General features: G+C 38.9%; 1 pseudogene; it reads left to right on the top strand.

The window, feature by feature from the left end:
* The first annotated feature begins 14,259 nt into the window (after positions 1–14,259).
* LOC137989966 (uncharacterized) lies at positions 14,260–16,869 on the top strand (annotated as a pseudogene).
* Positions 16,870–17,070: the final 201 nt, after the last annotated feature.

Raw genomic sequence — 17,070 nt, 5'->3', positions numbered from 1 at the left:
GCACCAACAACGACGTGAAATCACCAAAGTTGAGGTTTGACGACAACGGTGAGCGTTCAAATGTGAATCTTTTCGTTCTCTATTTTTGGCTCTGAAACCGCTCGTACCAATTCTATTTTTAGGATACGGGTTTGCGCGGAACTTTGTAGGACGCGAACGTATGGCCAAACCGCGAGAAACTTACACTAGTGCAACGTTATATTTTGATGTGACGTTTTTCCGTCGACGGTCGGCGTCGTAGATCTTACACTCCCTATTCCCTAAAATCCGCATCCTCCGCATAATTACGATATTTTCCGCATAAAACTGAAGAAATGCCTGATATTAGCGCTAAAGCAGCTTCTCACCATCCTCACAAACGCAAAAGGACAAAGAGATTGACTACGTTGAAATGCTTTTTTTCCTGAACATTGAAGAAAACACTCCCATTTCGTTCGCAAGATGAAAGTTCGTAAGCATTTTCTACTCATTTTTCGGCAATGAGCCTGGACTCTAAACCGTGCTCGTCACAATAACCCTCAGCTCGAAATTAAAAAAAAAAGATGCAACAAGGTATAAAAACTTTAGCCGCAAGTTATATGATCATTTGGTAGGGGTGGCGAAAAAAATGTTTCTCACAAAAACTCTGGGTCTCGCAGTCGGCCGTTTTTGAGCGGTTTATGTGCTTCTCGCAGTCTCTGTTTTTGTATTAATGTGTCAAACACTTTGACGTCTCGTTCTCGCAATCTAAAAAGTCAAAATGGTCTCGGGCTCGCAAAGACAAACGCTGGTGTCCGCTGTCTCGCAAAGTCTCGCATTTACCATTCGCCACCCCTATTTGTAAAAGTAGGGTGAGTTGGACGGGTGAAGTGTACATAAACAAATTAGGAGCCCGCAATATGCAGGTGTGAAAAACCGCTGAAAATGGTGACTGATCGAAGGAATGGATCGTGGTTCAACCACATCGCAATTTTGCTCCAGATCTCCAAATTGAAACAAAATTCATGACGAGAAACAAAGTAATTTTTTTATCGTCTTTATTTATTTTTAGCAAAAGTTTCGGCAAAATGCCGATCAAACTAACCCTTTTATTTTCACGGTGAAAGCGGGTCGCAAATTGGCGACTTGTCGAATGCCAGACTCGCAAAGGGAAAAAATTCAGTCATACACGCGACGGTATTGGTCGCCATTTCGAGTCCTGATTTACCATAAGCATGTAAATGAGTTGGACGGGCCTAATAATTAGTTCTATAAATTGTTCAATTTCCGCATAATCCGGTGTAATTTCACGCATAATCAACGTATGTTTACGCATAATATGGCCAAAAATTTCCGCATAATCTTTAATTTTTGTTCCGCATCCTATCAGAAGCCAGGTGAATGTGGATTTTCGTTTTAACTTCAACCTCATAGTTCATAGTTTGCCTAGTGTATTAACTACTAAAACCGTTCAACAGTGAGCTATATGAAACATATTTTAGTTCCTTGTTTGAGCATCTAACATGAACGAGGTGTCCGTATGAACACCATCAACAAATTTGCTGAAAGTTGGGAATGCCTTTATTCAATTTGAATATCTACAGAATGTGTCATCTTTGTCTGCCGTCGGTCCTATTGCAATTTGCATGTAATCATCGCAGTTAACGCACATGTAATGAAAAATTGTTTTCGCTTTGTTAGACCAGAAAATTTTTATAAATCGCAAATGACTGTTTCAGAGTAACATTGTTATCCAAACAATGGGCGAAATAGTAAAGGGAAAGTAACCTCTGGAATTCGAAGGGGTCTGTTCCTTCGATGTGTTTACATGCATTTACCCCCGTTGACGGTCAAAAATATTATAAATTAACGGAAATCATAGCCTGTGTACAGCCTCCCACTCTCCGACTAAAAAAAAACCGGAAAGGAGAGCGGTTTCCGGAATAATTTTGCAGACATTATTTACGGATCTACACTGACCAAAAATTTGGCGTGGCTCATATTTCTTTGGAGCTAAATCCTCAAAATGGTGGTCAATGAGGTAGATTTCAAACGTACATTAAAAAGCGTCCTCCGATAGTTGTAAGATACCTTGGCTTTATAGGATAGAGGCATTCTTTCACGGAAAGTATGTCTTTACAAGTCCTTCCAACCGTGTACGACTCTAATCTTCAGAGCAGCACAGATGAGTGCCGATGGGCTGTTATTTTTCCTCGATATGTCCCCATCTCAAATCTTCCAGGGCAACACGCCTCTGTAGATTGTTCTTGAGAATGGCTAGGCTGGTCCGAGCAAGGCGTTGGGTTTCATTGAGGGTAAGGAATCGCGGGAGACGTTTTCGAGTGGACAATCTTTTGAATAGTGCGATAGAGATGCACCTCGTGAAGATTCGTCAGGAGCGCTTTGAGGTTCTTTAGCGCTGACAACAATTCCTACAAATGTACGTAGAATCGATTTCCACTTTACACTCCCTAGATAACAATTTCCGCTCGTGCTTTAAAAGAAAAACCTCTTTCAAAAATATTTTAATTCGTATTTTTTTACCGTGGCGCAAATTTGCACAAGAAAAAATTGTCAACGGTGGTTCTCACGGTGTTGAGGTAGAGAAAATAAAATAAAAGTCAAGCAAAACTCGTTATTTCAATGATGTAAGGATCGATGGGTAATAACTAATCAAATCATTTTCCACACATTCCAGGAAAAAATCACGTGGTATTGAACACAATTATCAACGGCAGTGAGCCCATTACCCGGAGCTTCCATCTGTATTTAACCCTTGAGTCTACCCTGTCCCGTATCTTTCTATTTTTTATAACTACTACATTTTGACGGTAAATGGGCTCCTGTCAACGGTAAATCACAGACGCTCCACTCCGATTCTTTTTTTTCTGCGGAGAGTGGGCGGCTGTCCACAGTGCTACGGAAATCACAACACAGTTATTTTTGTGAATGCCATGAACGTTGCGATCGGGGGTCACATTAAATTTTACCTACCACGGTAATCTGAAGTAATCTGAGTTCGACAGTCGGATGGAATAAATTCTCTGTTCCCCCAAAAGCTCGTCAAAGCTGTACAAACTCTTCCAGAAGCCGAGAAAACATCATGGTTACAATTACTCGAGTTGCGTGTTTTTGTTTTCATTTTTTTTTATCGGATGATAACGGCACCAGCCTAGCGTTTTTCTTCTTCAAGCGAGTTTTTTCTTGTTTTTTAATTTTTAGTGGGCCTAGAAACAAGAATCCAGGTTTGGAATTTTCCCAACGACACGCACCTAATTTCCGTAAAATCGCCTGCACCGTGACGTGGCTGGAATTTAATTAGACTTCTTATCTTGCACTGCACGCTGTCAGTCGGGCAAATATGGTCCATTTCAAAAAATATATTTCGGTCGCTTATTTAATCAGAAAAAGTCAGGACGTTATTTTACGGACGCAACTACAATGCGTCGCAAACCGTTGTCACGCTACGTTCATTTGGCCTCATAACGTTATCCTTTTCTTCTCAGGAGCTTTCTGCGACACACGTTTTGGTATAAAAGCTCAATTTATCACCAGAAAAGATGAAAGCAACGGTGGGCTTGCCCGTCGGGCAAGCTACGATAAGAAAACGTTCTATCCCGACAAGTCCATTCCACTAGCCCCGGGCTAATCGGACAGCAACTTCGTCGCGCCCTGAAATTATATGTAAATCCTGTTGCAATTTAATCATAAAAAACTATCATTCAAATTTATTTATGGGCTTCGATTATTAACAAATGATTTTTTTCTATCAGATCTGAATACAGCAGACGTTTTCATATGAATTATGACATTTTAAAGTTAAACTAATAAACAACGATGAGCCAAACGAAGAACTCGATATATTGAGTAGATATATTCATTAAATAATATATACAATATAATAATGGGCAACTGATCAAAAAATATTTAATGTCAATCCTGTAACCTAAAAATCTGTCATAAAAAAATCAAAGAAGTAAAAGATTTGTATAAATAACATATATCACCGGAAAATTTGGTGTGTTATAAAAAATCATTTGAACGTTACCAAAAAATTTGCATCTTATCTACCAATCTTGGTTCAGCTGGATTAGTAAGTTATTGGTACAATAGCGGGTGGTATTACTCTTAATCCTATAATTTTAGGAGCCTATGTTCAGAAGCCAGGGTTCTTTTTACAAACATATGCTCTTGCAAAAAAATATTATCATAAACTAGAAAATTTCAGACTAGCATCTCCAAGTTATTTTAATATATTATCAGAACTCAGAAATATTTTAAACGTGGCATATTTAATGAATCAATCTTTTTAAGCAAATGTTCTATCATAGATAATATTATAATGGATAATGGTCGCAACTATTTCAGACCAAATAATGAAAAAAAGATAACAAGAAATTCATCGTTCAATCAACAAACACATGCTGATTCCAATATTTTCTCATAATCATGCAAAAGTCTTTTTGGATTTAGTAATTGGAACATCAAATTTCAAATTCCAATGATTTAACCAATGTGTTAATTTTATATTTGATTGATATCAATCGTTTACGTTTTTTGATTTAATTTGTGGTAAAACCTTATTAATTTTATCAAGTATTTTCAAAACATTATTAAACACCGATGAAATGGGTTTATTTTAAAGAAGAATACGAAAGGCTCATTTGATCAGGAACATTTATAATATATTTCCGGATATATTACTCTTTTTACTTATCTTATACATATGCTCAGAAAAATCGATGTAATTATTTTTAAACAGGTCATTACCAGATTTGGCCACAGTTAATGCGTAGCAAACGGCTATTGTCTTCAGTTATATGAGGTGTGTTTACAGCACTTCACCTTTGTTTGTATCATAATCATATATTTGATGTTCACAAAATAGACAATTTATAAAATTTTAACTTAATTCATCATGTAATTCAATTGTGCAATTTCATTATATTATCCATATGATATAATATTTGGAAAGGCATCACATTGGAAGCTATGAGCTGAATAAAGTGTCAGTGTCATGCTTCGATGACACATGATGTTTATTAGACAATGGAATAAAATCATATGGCTTACGGACAGTATAAAATCAACACACCAAAACAATCTGAAGGTTACTCAGATTGTTTACTCATAGAACAATGCTGAAGTTTACTCATAAAGTTTCCTTTAAGAACATTTATTTTTGGTGTATGAAGTTCCGAGAATGTCATGCTATGGTCGGGATTTTTTCTTGTAACCATTTGATTGTGCGAATAGTTAAACACACTTCATGCATCACCTATTACACAAAAAAATACACAAATGTGTAGGTTTCACTGAAAATTACACAAATGTGTACACATTTGTTGAAAAAATGTGTGAAGTTTTTGAGTTGGTTTAAAATCACAGGAAAACCCCTTTATTTACTTTTCAATAATGTTCATGCTTTGTGAATCTTACCTTTGATTATGCAAGTATTTAAACATTTTGATTTATTGTTTGTTTGTCTTTGTTTGAATTGTTTGAAAAATATAGAGAAAAAATTTTGTGTGTATATAAATTTGGTATTATAATAAAATCCCCCATACAAACTCGCTCCATCGCTTGTGATATTTTAAACAGCTCGCCAGTCCCCGGCTCAAAAAGCTAATGCTTTTTTGCTCTGCGGCTCGCCTAAATCGCTTTACTACGTTTGTAGTTTGTATTGAAAACTAGTGTTTGGTATTAAGATTATTATTCAAGGTATAAAAAAGCAGCTACTGTATTTAAACCCAAGTAACGAGTTGTTTTATTTGTTTGGCAAGTTTATGTTGGTTAACAAATACTAATAAGATTGCTTGGATAGCTCACTTCGTTCACCATCCAAGCAATATTATTTAGTATTTGTTATTCTTGTTGTAATTTTGCGTTGGTATTCATCATTTGTATGTTGTGCTAGTACACCCCTCAACTACTATACTACTGATACAGTGTGATAGATTCTGTACCAGACCTGGTAGACCGTCTTTCAGTTTGGTTAGTGGGTGGTCACTGATGCATGTAACTGCAAGTTTTATGGTCAGTCTGCAAAACTGTTGAGTAGTAAATATCAGCGTAGTTATTTAAGTGCTACTATGACCAAAAAACCATACTGTTTCTTCTCTTTTTGGATTTCAAAACTATGTTAAGTAAACACTAAGTTGCCCAAGTGATTAAGCATTGATTTCCAGAAAGACACCTTTTTAACTGGAATTTTTCCTATTTTTATTGTTTTTGCCCATTACGAAACTTTAAAAGACTCCCTAATTTAAAATATTGCAATGATGTGTTCACAGGACGCTGAATAAGAAATACATAAATGCAAGTCACTGTCTAAAAAAGATTAAAAATCTATCTCGGCTTTCCACACTTTTTTACTCGTGTTTTGCATATATAGATAAGCTGCATTAATATTCTGAAATTTTAATCTGTTGAATTAAATGTACCATCATTTTTCCCTGAATCCACCTTCTGAGCTTTTAGTGTTGCCAGTTTTGAATGCGAGTGATTGGTGGACAGTGAAATCCAGAACTTACAACTCAAAGTAAACAGCCTTTGAATAAAAATCAAAGCTCAAAAGTTTGCTTGTCAGGTGTTAAGCAAACTCATTTTTTAAATATGAATATTAAAAGGAATTGTTTTTTTTATGCCATAGGCACTTTCATAAATAACAGGGCCGTGTTACATATTTTATGGCAGATCACCTGGTTGATAAACAACCCACTGACTTCGATTCAGACCCAGAAAGAAAGGTGTGCTTTTTACATAGACAAGGTGTTCTCTTTTTCTAGTGTTGGTAGTGCTGAGGCGCCAGAAAAATTGGGAACTGTATGTAAGTAATGAGGAGCTCAGAGGATGCCATAACAGTTTTTGTCACAGGGAATATGGGACAGCTCCTCCTACAACCAGGAATGAGAATTTAGTGATTCACCAAATTACTGATGATGCTTAAGAAACAAGAAAAAGAATCTACTGGAAATGTCAACTGCACAGATCACACGAAGTGCTTTTCACTCCCAGAGAGATATGGTTCAGCTTCATTGCCCCCAGGCCTGTCTGAGGCCTCCTGCGTGGCAGTGGTACCTTTGAATCAAAGCATTGACTTGGAAAAAGTCAATGATGCGGACAGTTTTCTTTTCATGGAGTTTGTTTGTAACAGAAGGTCTAGGTCTGGAACCTGAAGCAAAGAGAAATATTGTAAGAGGTTGTCATGTCCCAAGTATTCCCATAATCTGAGAAAAGTTAGAGACTAGCTCTCACAGGTTGGGCAGCGGATGCTAGAGGAAGAAAGTTGCTGTTTCTTTGACGAAAACACAAATCAAGGACTTGGAACAGGAACTTGCATTGTTGAAGAAAGCCCTTGTGTGTAAATGAGAAGTGTCTTGAGGATTTGAGAAAACAAAGTTAGGTGTTGGTTAATGAAGAAAAACTGGTGAAAAGAAAAGTGTCTCTCTGTGTGGAGATGCAACAGCAACTGGATGTGAAGTTGAAAGTTAAAAAGGTGCTCTTAGAGTGAAATCCCTTCTCCCTGTTATTGCCTGATTTGTAAGGCCCTTAGTTAACAGTGGAAACGTCAGTGGCAAAGGTTTGGATGTTATGGCTGCTCAACATACCCACAACATTGCCCAATGTTGCCCACCATTATTTAAGGTGAGATGGCCCTTTGTGCTGAATTTTGAAGCTATTTTGCTCGGCTACATAAGTCCTCGTTGGTTCCATCTAACGAAAAACGTTGTCCAACTTTCATTAAATGAAAAGTTTGGCTAGACAAAATATGCAGTGCTGGACATTCCAACGGCTTGAATGACATTTTTTTTTGGTTGGGTCAAATGCTAATACAGTGAAACAGTAACAAACAGCAAATTAGGACGGTGCCTACTAATTCAAAAGTATGTTTTGCAGGGTTTACTGAATATGCGGGAAAAGTAGATCTTAAACAGTGTTCTTGACACCCAAAAAGAAAATTGGGGGTAACCACGCAATTTTTCTAAGATAAATTAATCAACAAGTAATATTTGTAAAGCTTTTTACCAAATTGAAGCTTCCTTAGCTCTGAAAAATGCGTGGTTGCCTCCAAGTTTCTTTTTGGATACCAAGAGAACTTGCTAAATTCTGCTTTCTCCGCATAATTTTGAACGCGCGCAAAAGTATCCCTGGTATTACGAAGCATCACCCATAGGAAATCCGAGTATCTCGAGATGCGCAGAACATAGTCCTAAGAACAATATCCTTAAGAAAGAATACTCGGTGGTATTTTTTCTCTCAGCTGCTCTTAATAGACCCTCCACGGTTTTTTTGCTCCATCTTGGTTTGGGGTCAAACACAGCTAAATTTACAGTAAATGTGTGGAATTTTGGCCGACTTTTGAACCGCCGTATAGCGCCTGCGCTGAAAAGGGACAGATTTCCACAGTGATAGTGGCCTTTTAAAAGGCATTTATACTGAGATTATTGTCATGAAAACTAAAGAACAGATTCATGCTACAAGGATCATAAACGAATTTTTAAGATTCCCTACAAACCCATCTAAAATCATCACGGCAATGGTACCGCGAAATATTTTTTAGGAACAAAAAAAAAAGGGAACGCGAGACGATATAATTTATTATTGGAATTTACGGATGTCATACCTTCCTGTAATGGCCTTATTTTTTCTGTTGACGAAATTATATCAATACATTATGTCAAGTAGTAGCAACTGTTTGGATAATCTGTCTTCTTTTAACGGCGCCACAGCGGTTCAAAGTCGCCCAAATCCCATACATTGGCTGTAAATTTAGCAGTTGTTTGTATCCCCCGCCAAGATGGCGGTACAAAAACCGTGGTGGGGCTATTGTTTTAAAGTGGTACTATGATCAAATTTTTACCCCTTGATTTTTTGAGTGTATCACATAGAATTCCATGATAGAACAAAAACGCCATTTACCGTTTGGAAAATACCTGCATTAGTTCCGGAGATATTTAAGTTTGAAATTGGGCAAAATATGCAAATGATATGACTGATGATGTCAGACACGCACCCCAATATTATATTGAGTATATAAATAGAGCTACCTTGGCCAATTTTGCAGCGTAGATTATTGAAACTTGGTAGTCTCCTAGTTCTACAGGAAACACCTATGACAATAAAAAATTCTGTTCCCATGGCAACTCACTCTTGTTCCAGTCCCCACCCACGTGATTTCCAATATGTTAGTGATTTGCAGCTTGAAAAATGTTAAACAATTCTACAAAATCGAGCTAACATATCTGATATGCGTGCTGGATAATGCGTATGACGTGTTTGTTATCAAATATCAAAATGAAATGCCAAAGGTGGCCAGAAAACCTGTGGGAGGTCTGGAACCCAGTAATATGCCATGGTAACAGAACAGTTAAGCTCATATTGTGGAGCACAATGAGTAAAATCTTACTGCAAACAAATTTCTGATACAAATTGGCCGAGATATTTCCTTTTTGTCATATTTGAACAAAATTTGGTTGAGTGTATGAAAAACGGTTCATCACTTGGCTAATTTGCATATTTTAAAAACTCGAATATCTCTGGAACGAAAAGAGATATTTGAAAAAAGTAAACAGCATTTTTCTTCTCACACAGACTTCTTGTTTTATGTTTCAAAATGGCTTAGATAGGAAAGATGCGATTTTTCGTCAGTTAAAAACCCCTTTAGGTCAAAGTAAGTAATACTTCATGACCATTTGACATTTATGACACATTTGTCTTAGGCGCCCCTTCCACGTAGGTATGTATTCGGATATGGTTGAAGTCCGCAACTTTTTCTTTGCAGATTTCCCTTCCGTACACACGTATCCGGCATGCGAATCCGCAACTTTTTAGATCTGCTCTCCAGAGTGGGAAAGTTTTTTGAATACGCATTTAAGAATGTGGAATCACGTGGATGGTCGAATCCAGATATTTTTCAAATCCAAAAGTAATGTTACAAACTCAGATCCAGTCTTTAATGTCTAAATATCCAACTTGTTCACTGAACGAAATGCCATCGCTTTCTCTTGTCGCCAACTCGCACGACTGATGGAGCATGCTTTGTTGACAATAGTCCACAGCGGAGTCCTGGATACTATAACAAATCCCGATACGTGTCGACGGGCAAATTCGATTTAACTAAGTTACGTGTGGACACGGAATTTTTTGAATCTGCCGAGAAAACGTTGCGGTTGAAAAATATCTCGATACATGTGGACTGAACCTTGATTAAAGATTAATTTTTTACTGTGTCTAATTCCTGCAGTATGACTATTTCACCAGTTTGTAAGTATGAAGTAAGGCATCACTATGTCAAATTTAGTATCACCCAACTAGTGGACTCATGCAAATCCTGCATTTTAACTGGCTACGCTACTAGATGAACTATTAGTAATAGTCCTCGAGTAGCGAAAAGCGTGACGCTTTCTTTCGTTTTGTTCCCATAGAAGTATTTCTTTCACTTGCATTTGCCTAACTTTTATTATTGCGCTGTTTCCTGTCCGACTAGTTGGGTGATACTAAAACAATTAGACTCCTTCGCCCCTCAAGGGCCACGGGTCAATAGCCCATTCGGCTTCGACTCATGGGCTATTGACCCGGAGCTCTTGCGGGCTACGGTTCTAATTGTTAAATAGTGGCTTATTCAACTGTGCTTCCCCTTCAGATTTGCCGTTGGTCTCTGGAAGAGCTCTTTGTAATGTTTCGTTTGGCTCATTTCTTGAAATTTATGTCAGCGGCTTGCCAAAGATTTCAGGCATGTCAGTTAAAATTTATGACTTCTGGTAGTCTGGCAACTGCTTATTTTAAAACTTGTTGGTTTAATTTCAACCATGAAGTTTGTGTACACAGTTATCAGATAAACGATGAAATTTCTGGGAGTCTAAAGCCTTTTAAGAGTTGTTGGTTAACGTGTCATCCCCGCAGTTTTATAGATGTCATTAGCATGTGTCCTGAAAAGTTTTTTTTTATTGGATCCGGGTAAATATGCTGACCTAGGACGCTGTGCATACAGTTTTTCCACAAGCCAAATATAACAACTCCATGGCTTAAGTTTCAGCCATTAGATATAATAGATACGGTAGCCTCTTCACGGTTGGGCTGGAAAGGATAATTTTCATGGGTGTGTGGTAATTACTGTACTTACCTAAAATTTTATGTACACGTTGAGGCGCTGGTTTTTCACTAGCGATGCAAGCACAGGCACAAGCACAAGCATAAGATGCTCATGCTAATTGAAAACGAACGTCGACCATAAGTATTCATCAAATGCAACCAAGGCATCCGCCATTTTCAAATGCTCAGACGCGGGGAATCTGTAACGAGCGCTTTAATTGGCCAGACGTAGCAAATTTCCTTGTGCTTGTCCTTCGTTTCATTTAAACACGACGCAAGGAAAATGCAAGCATAAGCATCCTCGTGCTTTGTGCTTGCCCCAACCCCCGTTTTCAAGGTGAATTAGGCGCTCTTATGTCTGCGCTTTTGTGCTTGCGTCGCTGGCGCAAAACATGCTATATCAGTTTTATTGTAGTTAAAAAGAAATTGTTGGCTCGAGTTTCAGCCATGACATATATTTTATACCTGGTTCATGTTCGTTGGAAAAAAAATCGGAATTAAATAAGGCGAGTTCATCTTTATGCTTGCCGTTATGAATTATATTTTAAAATATAGCTGTGTGACACTTCTTAGAATGCTGGCATTTTGAATAAAATTACTGCTCTATCAGCCTACCATAATTTTATTAATTGGCTGGTTACTTTCGTTGCAAAAAGACTTTTCTTTTGCTTTTGGTCAATATGCTTACCTCAGATTTTCCGTATACAGTTATATTATTATTATTCGTTTTTTTCTGAGAATTTTTGGAGTCCAAATGTTTTTTTTTTAAAAATTATTATTATGATTATCGTTGAAGCAAGTCATTTTTTTTGATGGTACGTTCTCGTTCGTAAGAAGTCAAGAAATTATTTTTTATGGGTCTGTCCAATATTATGCTTCCCTTTATACTTTTTGTTTTTTAGTAAGACAATATTGTTGTATTTTTTAGCGTCTTTTTGTTACGCAAAGAATTAACAAGCGTTAAAACAATTCTCTGTCCCTTTCAATTGTGAACATTGTTCGCAATAAGGCACGGCAATTTTGCATGGTAACCATTTAGACTGATATTTCTGCCCACTGAGGTAGATATTTTACAGTTCTGAGACATTCGCTGACAAGACAATTTTTTCCATCGGCCGGTCATTCAGCAACGTCAACGTGGCAAGCATAGAACTACTTGTAAAAGGGGCCTCGCGTGGGTCCCTCGCGTCTCTTGCGCGGTGGCGGAATTGGATGCTTCAATAGGGAAGATATCTGTTTACAGACATTACCCTTTTGTTATTCCAATATGCCCAACCAAAGGAACAAAAGACCCTTATTTTTCCGACAGGCCATGAGGCCCATTAATGTACCAATAGTTGAAACCCCCCCCCCCCCCCCCACCCTCCACCACGCTTCAGCGATATCTTCCCTATAGATAGATCTAGCATTACGTTTCACGTAAAATGTAGTGACTTTAGCTTCGCGTGATCCACGGCAACTTGGAGTTGGACTATGTTAATCTCGAGTATTTAGTTAACAAAAGACAAACATCCGGAGTCTTTTTTACTGAAGAACAAACAATTATTTTTAGACTCCCTATTTGGACTTAAGACTTTTAATCTTTCTTTATTTCGGTTCGCGCCTTGTTGCGCATGCGTAATAGTTCGTGTCCTCGAAAAAACCAGTTTAAGTGGGAGTCGAACTTCATCGCGATTTGCCTCTGCGCGAAGAGATACCAAGACTACGTGACAGATTAATGGGGAAATATGTATTGAAGAATTGTGTTCGTGAACCGGAATGATCCGACTAAGTGAATGTTGTTGTTTTCACAAAACTAACAAGGTTCACCTAAGCTTTGAGTGCCAATACAGCTATTGGCTGGTCGAATAAAGCTTTGCAAAATTTACACACATGTGATCCTAACATTCCATAAACAAAGGCGGAAAAGCTTGTGGTAGTAAAATACTTTGCTGTAGATACTTCAGCCCAGCTTAATTCGAGTTAATTAAATTGTTTGGATAAACTGATTTTATGCGTAACCCGTGCGGGCCAACCGCGGGAAAGCTAACGCCACATATGGCTCCGCTAACATAGTCGGTTTTACAAACTTATTAGAAATAGCCGCTAAAACGGTCCTCGTGTTTCCAGCAACATCGGGAAGAAATTGGGTTTTCGCGTGATGCATTTTCTCGTGTGAAAAGGTACTTAAATTGACTGCCGACGGACGAGGTTGTTTGCTACACTTAAATTTAGTTTTCACTTTTCAATTTCCTACTTAGTTTCTCAGCATCGCAATAAAGCGATCGTGAAAATATGCTTAAAATATTGTAAAACTAATGATGCTTCAACCTCTGCCATTAACTTAAACCTTTGTTGAGATTTTTCATGTACTTGCTAGGTAGTAAATCGCGTTTGTCCGAGAGAACTTAAGAGGTTAAAATCACAAGATGAGCCGATATGCTATGAAGACGATTGCACATTAATGTAACGAAACGTCGATGCTGCAAGTTATGAGGCTTTTGGAAGCTTTGCTAAACTGAAAAGTTTGGAATGGAAGAGGGTGTATAGGTGAACCGTCAGCCAAATATCTGGAATCGTTAGTTGAAATTGGTTCTGTAGAAGTTATTACTGAAAAATGTCCCTTGCCAATCTCGTGTTGGGGACAATTGCATTTCTCGTCACCAGAGCCTTGGATCAACACAAGTGCTCTGGGAAACTCTATTCTAGCAGAACATGCGCGATTGTAGGGTTCGTGTTAGCCAAAATTGGCTATTGGAAACCGTAAAACGCGGCCTGCTCCTCCCCCCCCGTCCTCGTGCTAACATGGAAAAAATGCACCAATTAGAGACGCATTTTGATTGTTCTCTTCACGAAAACCAATGCGAAGACACTTCTTTCAGGGTTCCCCAGAGCTCTTCTCCCCCTCAGTCAAGAGAAGAGCGCGGGGTTCGAGATTGGGGAAAATTGACTCCATACAAACAAATACGAGTTGCGCAGTCGTCATTTTGCGCATATGACGTATCAAAAACCAAGATGCGCATGCACATATGACGTAATTCAAGATGGGGCAGGGGATTAAGTTCAGCACTATGCACAGGATGCCTAAGATTAGAGGCTGTTAATGAACCCCTTGTAAACTTATGACGTCATGAAAGCTAACCATCATTTTAGCCCTGACTAATTGGCATCAATCCCAAATTTGGTGCTGATCGCACCACGGCCTTCGATTTCTATGTTCGTCAATAGCATGGTAGCGCAAAAAATACCACACTTCCATTCTGCTACAGGAACTGCAAGATCTAGCACCACGATTTAATTACCGTGCTTTGCCTTGACAGCTCGCCAAAATCAGAACGAGCTCCCGGACCTGCTTGAAGGGAATGCATCCAATTCTTATCAAAACTGGGATCCCAACGGTGAGGATGCCAGATCCTCTGGACCGAGCTTAGATTCCCGCTGATATATTTGGCGTCTGCGTTTGGCAAAGCGGGGCTTGTAATATCGCTGCTGCGAGACAACTTTGATGCGCGCGGCTTTGAATCCGAACGGCGATCAGCGCTTCATGCAGCCGTTCAGTACATTTACCGCACGGGTACTTTGAAGTCTCGTGGATTGCAATTGGCATCTACTCTGGGACCTATCAAGAACAGGATGAAAGCTTTTGAGCCGATCCTAGGCATCCTTAACGGAGATGTGATCCCAATATCATTTTTGTGCAAGACAACGACGGTCGTAACACTGTCTTTCCCATGCGGCGGCTGAAAATATCTGGAATGATCGACAGGACGATCGGCTTGGGAAAAGTGCTTGTTTTCTTCCAGGTTTGTCCTGAAGGTCCCGGTTAACAAGACTCTCTAGAGCTTGTAAGAGGCCCAAGAAGGTGTCTAAGGAAGAAATTATCCAGACCTGGTGTTAATGCGGAAAACACCGATGTGATGATACTATTTTTCATGTCTTGGCTCGAGATTATGCCTCTGGTTTTAAAAGCTTGAAGTAATGCCATCAACAACTTTTATTTTCGGGTCAAGTTCCATCCCCAAGTCACACAAGGAAACGAAACTGTGGCCAAAATCGCTTTGGAGCGCAATCGAACAAGAGACCTTGAAGGGGTTTCCTGAATTCCGGGAACATGCATCAGTAACGGATTACGATATTTGTTTCAATTTGTGTTGTAGGTTTTTTTTTTTGTTTTGAACTGGTTCCAGAGCGCAACCATTTCCAACCTATCGCCACATTTTTGACACGAATTCAAGTGCCTGCTTTCATCTGGACGAGAACGAAGCAAATTATTTTAACTAATGCTCTGCGAAAATCATACGATTTAGTGTGGTTATCAGGACATCAAAGTAATTTCTTTGCAAATGACGTACTATCCAGATTTTCGTCAAATTTTGGCATCAATTGATATTCATGCACCGGACATTCAAAAAATGCCAGTAAAAAGATAGGGTTACCGTGCGTATTTTCGTGCTGCATTTCCTTAATTCTACACGTGTTTTTTACTAAATTACGCGAGAAGCGTTCGAAACTTGATCAACCGGAAAAATGATTGTTATATCGCAAAAGCAACTAAATATTACTGAACACTTGCAATACATGTTTTGTCCGGTCTTGTCTTTCAATAAAACAGTTTCCAATTGCTCGATCTTGCAAAGAAATTTAAGCAAATTGGACGGGGGGGGGGCGCTACATCATCAACTCACACCCAGTGGTCTGGCTCCAAATGCAGTTCACGTAGGCTCGATTTCCGCCGCGCACTCCATTTCGGGTATCCTTCCCCGAGAAGTTATTTCGAGAGTGAGCGCTGGCTGTAACAAAGACTAGTTTTCACGTCATTTATACATAAATACTACAAAATTCTACTACCAACTTTTTTTTCTCCTTAAAATACGTTTTCCGTGTATCTATTGCGAGTACATAACATCATTAAAAAGGGGGGTCACCGTGGCTTGATCAGGATAAAATAGGGAGTTTTAGCAAAGACGACAGCTACAGCAAACGAAAACAATTAGTCCACAATATAACTTAGGTCGCTATCGCCCGTATTTCACTATTAATCCGGCTTGTTCACATTGTACAATACAGGCGAACTATCCTGTAACTGGATGGGTACGAACGGTTTTTAAGTCCCAAAACTGAAAATGACCTTTTCATTGTTATATGCTTACGTTTTCGTCAAAACCTAAAATTTAGGTGATTTCACGTTGTTGTTTTGTGAGGTTTTAACGGCAGAGAAATTCACGGAAATTCGTGTTACACGTGCCGCACGAGCATTTTCCCCTTTTTCAACCCAATTCATATTCTTGCTTTGTGGCGTTGCCGTAGCCGTAGCCGTCTTCTTTTGCGAAAACTCCCTAATAGCTATTTCTAGACAGATTAAGCGTGGCGTGAAAACCCGCCATTTTATTCAATGTGCGCGAGCTAGTGCTGCGAGCTAATGCGCGCGCCAATAACGCAAGAAATAATGCGCAGTAGGATTGCGCAACGCAAAACGAGGGGCCATCACCTTAATTAAGGAGGTGTTAAAAAGACATTGCGTGACTTTTTGTGTTCCGCGTGATTATTGCCGCGGTTGACACTGAGCAGCCTTACCGTACCCTTAAATATTAGAACCAACTTATATAGAAAAGCATAATTCTGAACTCCACTAAACTGCAGTGTTCTGTTTTCTTTGAAGGTGACATTTCAGTCTCTATCAGCTCCGATGCCGCTTACTTCCGGAGAGTGATTTACCATCACCCAGCACTTCAAAGTATTCTTAAGGATCTGCTTCTATCGCTCCAATCCACAGCCCAGAGGCAAATACCAATATTGTCATCTCTGATTACGACATGCCAGGGGTCCCCACATTCGAAGGTAGTTTAAGAGTGGAACAGTTCAAGCGAAGTGTTAGGGCATTTCCCAGTAAATGTCAGTGGTTCTAGTGAGTTGGAACAAAGACCCGTTGAAAATTTGCAAAATCTGGCTCTCACGACCTGATGACAGCTTCAGATGAATAGAACCACTGGCGAACGCATCACAGATGCGAGCTAAGGCTTTTTATTACCCTGATGACAA

This window comes from Montipora foliosa, unplaced genomic scaffold (genome assembly GCF_036669935.1).
Source record: "Montipora foliosa isolate CH-2021 unplaced genomic scaffold, ASM3666993v2 scaffold_482, whole genome shotgun sequence".
Taxonomy (NCBI): domain Eukaryota; kingdom Metazoa; phylum Cnidaria; class Anthozoa; order Scleractinia; family Acroporidae; genus Montipora; species Montipora foliosa.
The sequence above is the reverse complement of the archived record's forward strand: the minus strand, read 5'-3'. Positions and strand labels throughout refer to the sequence as shown.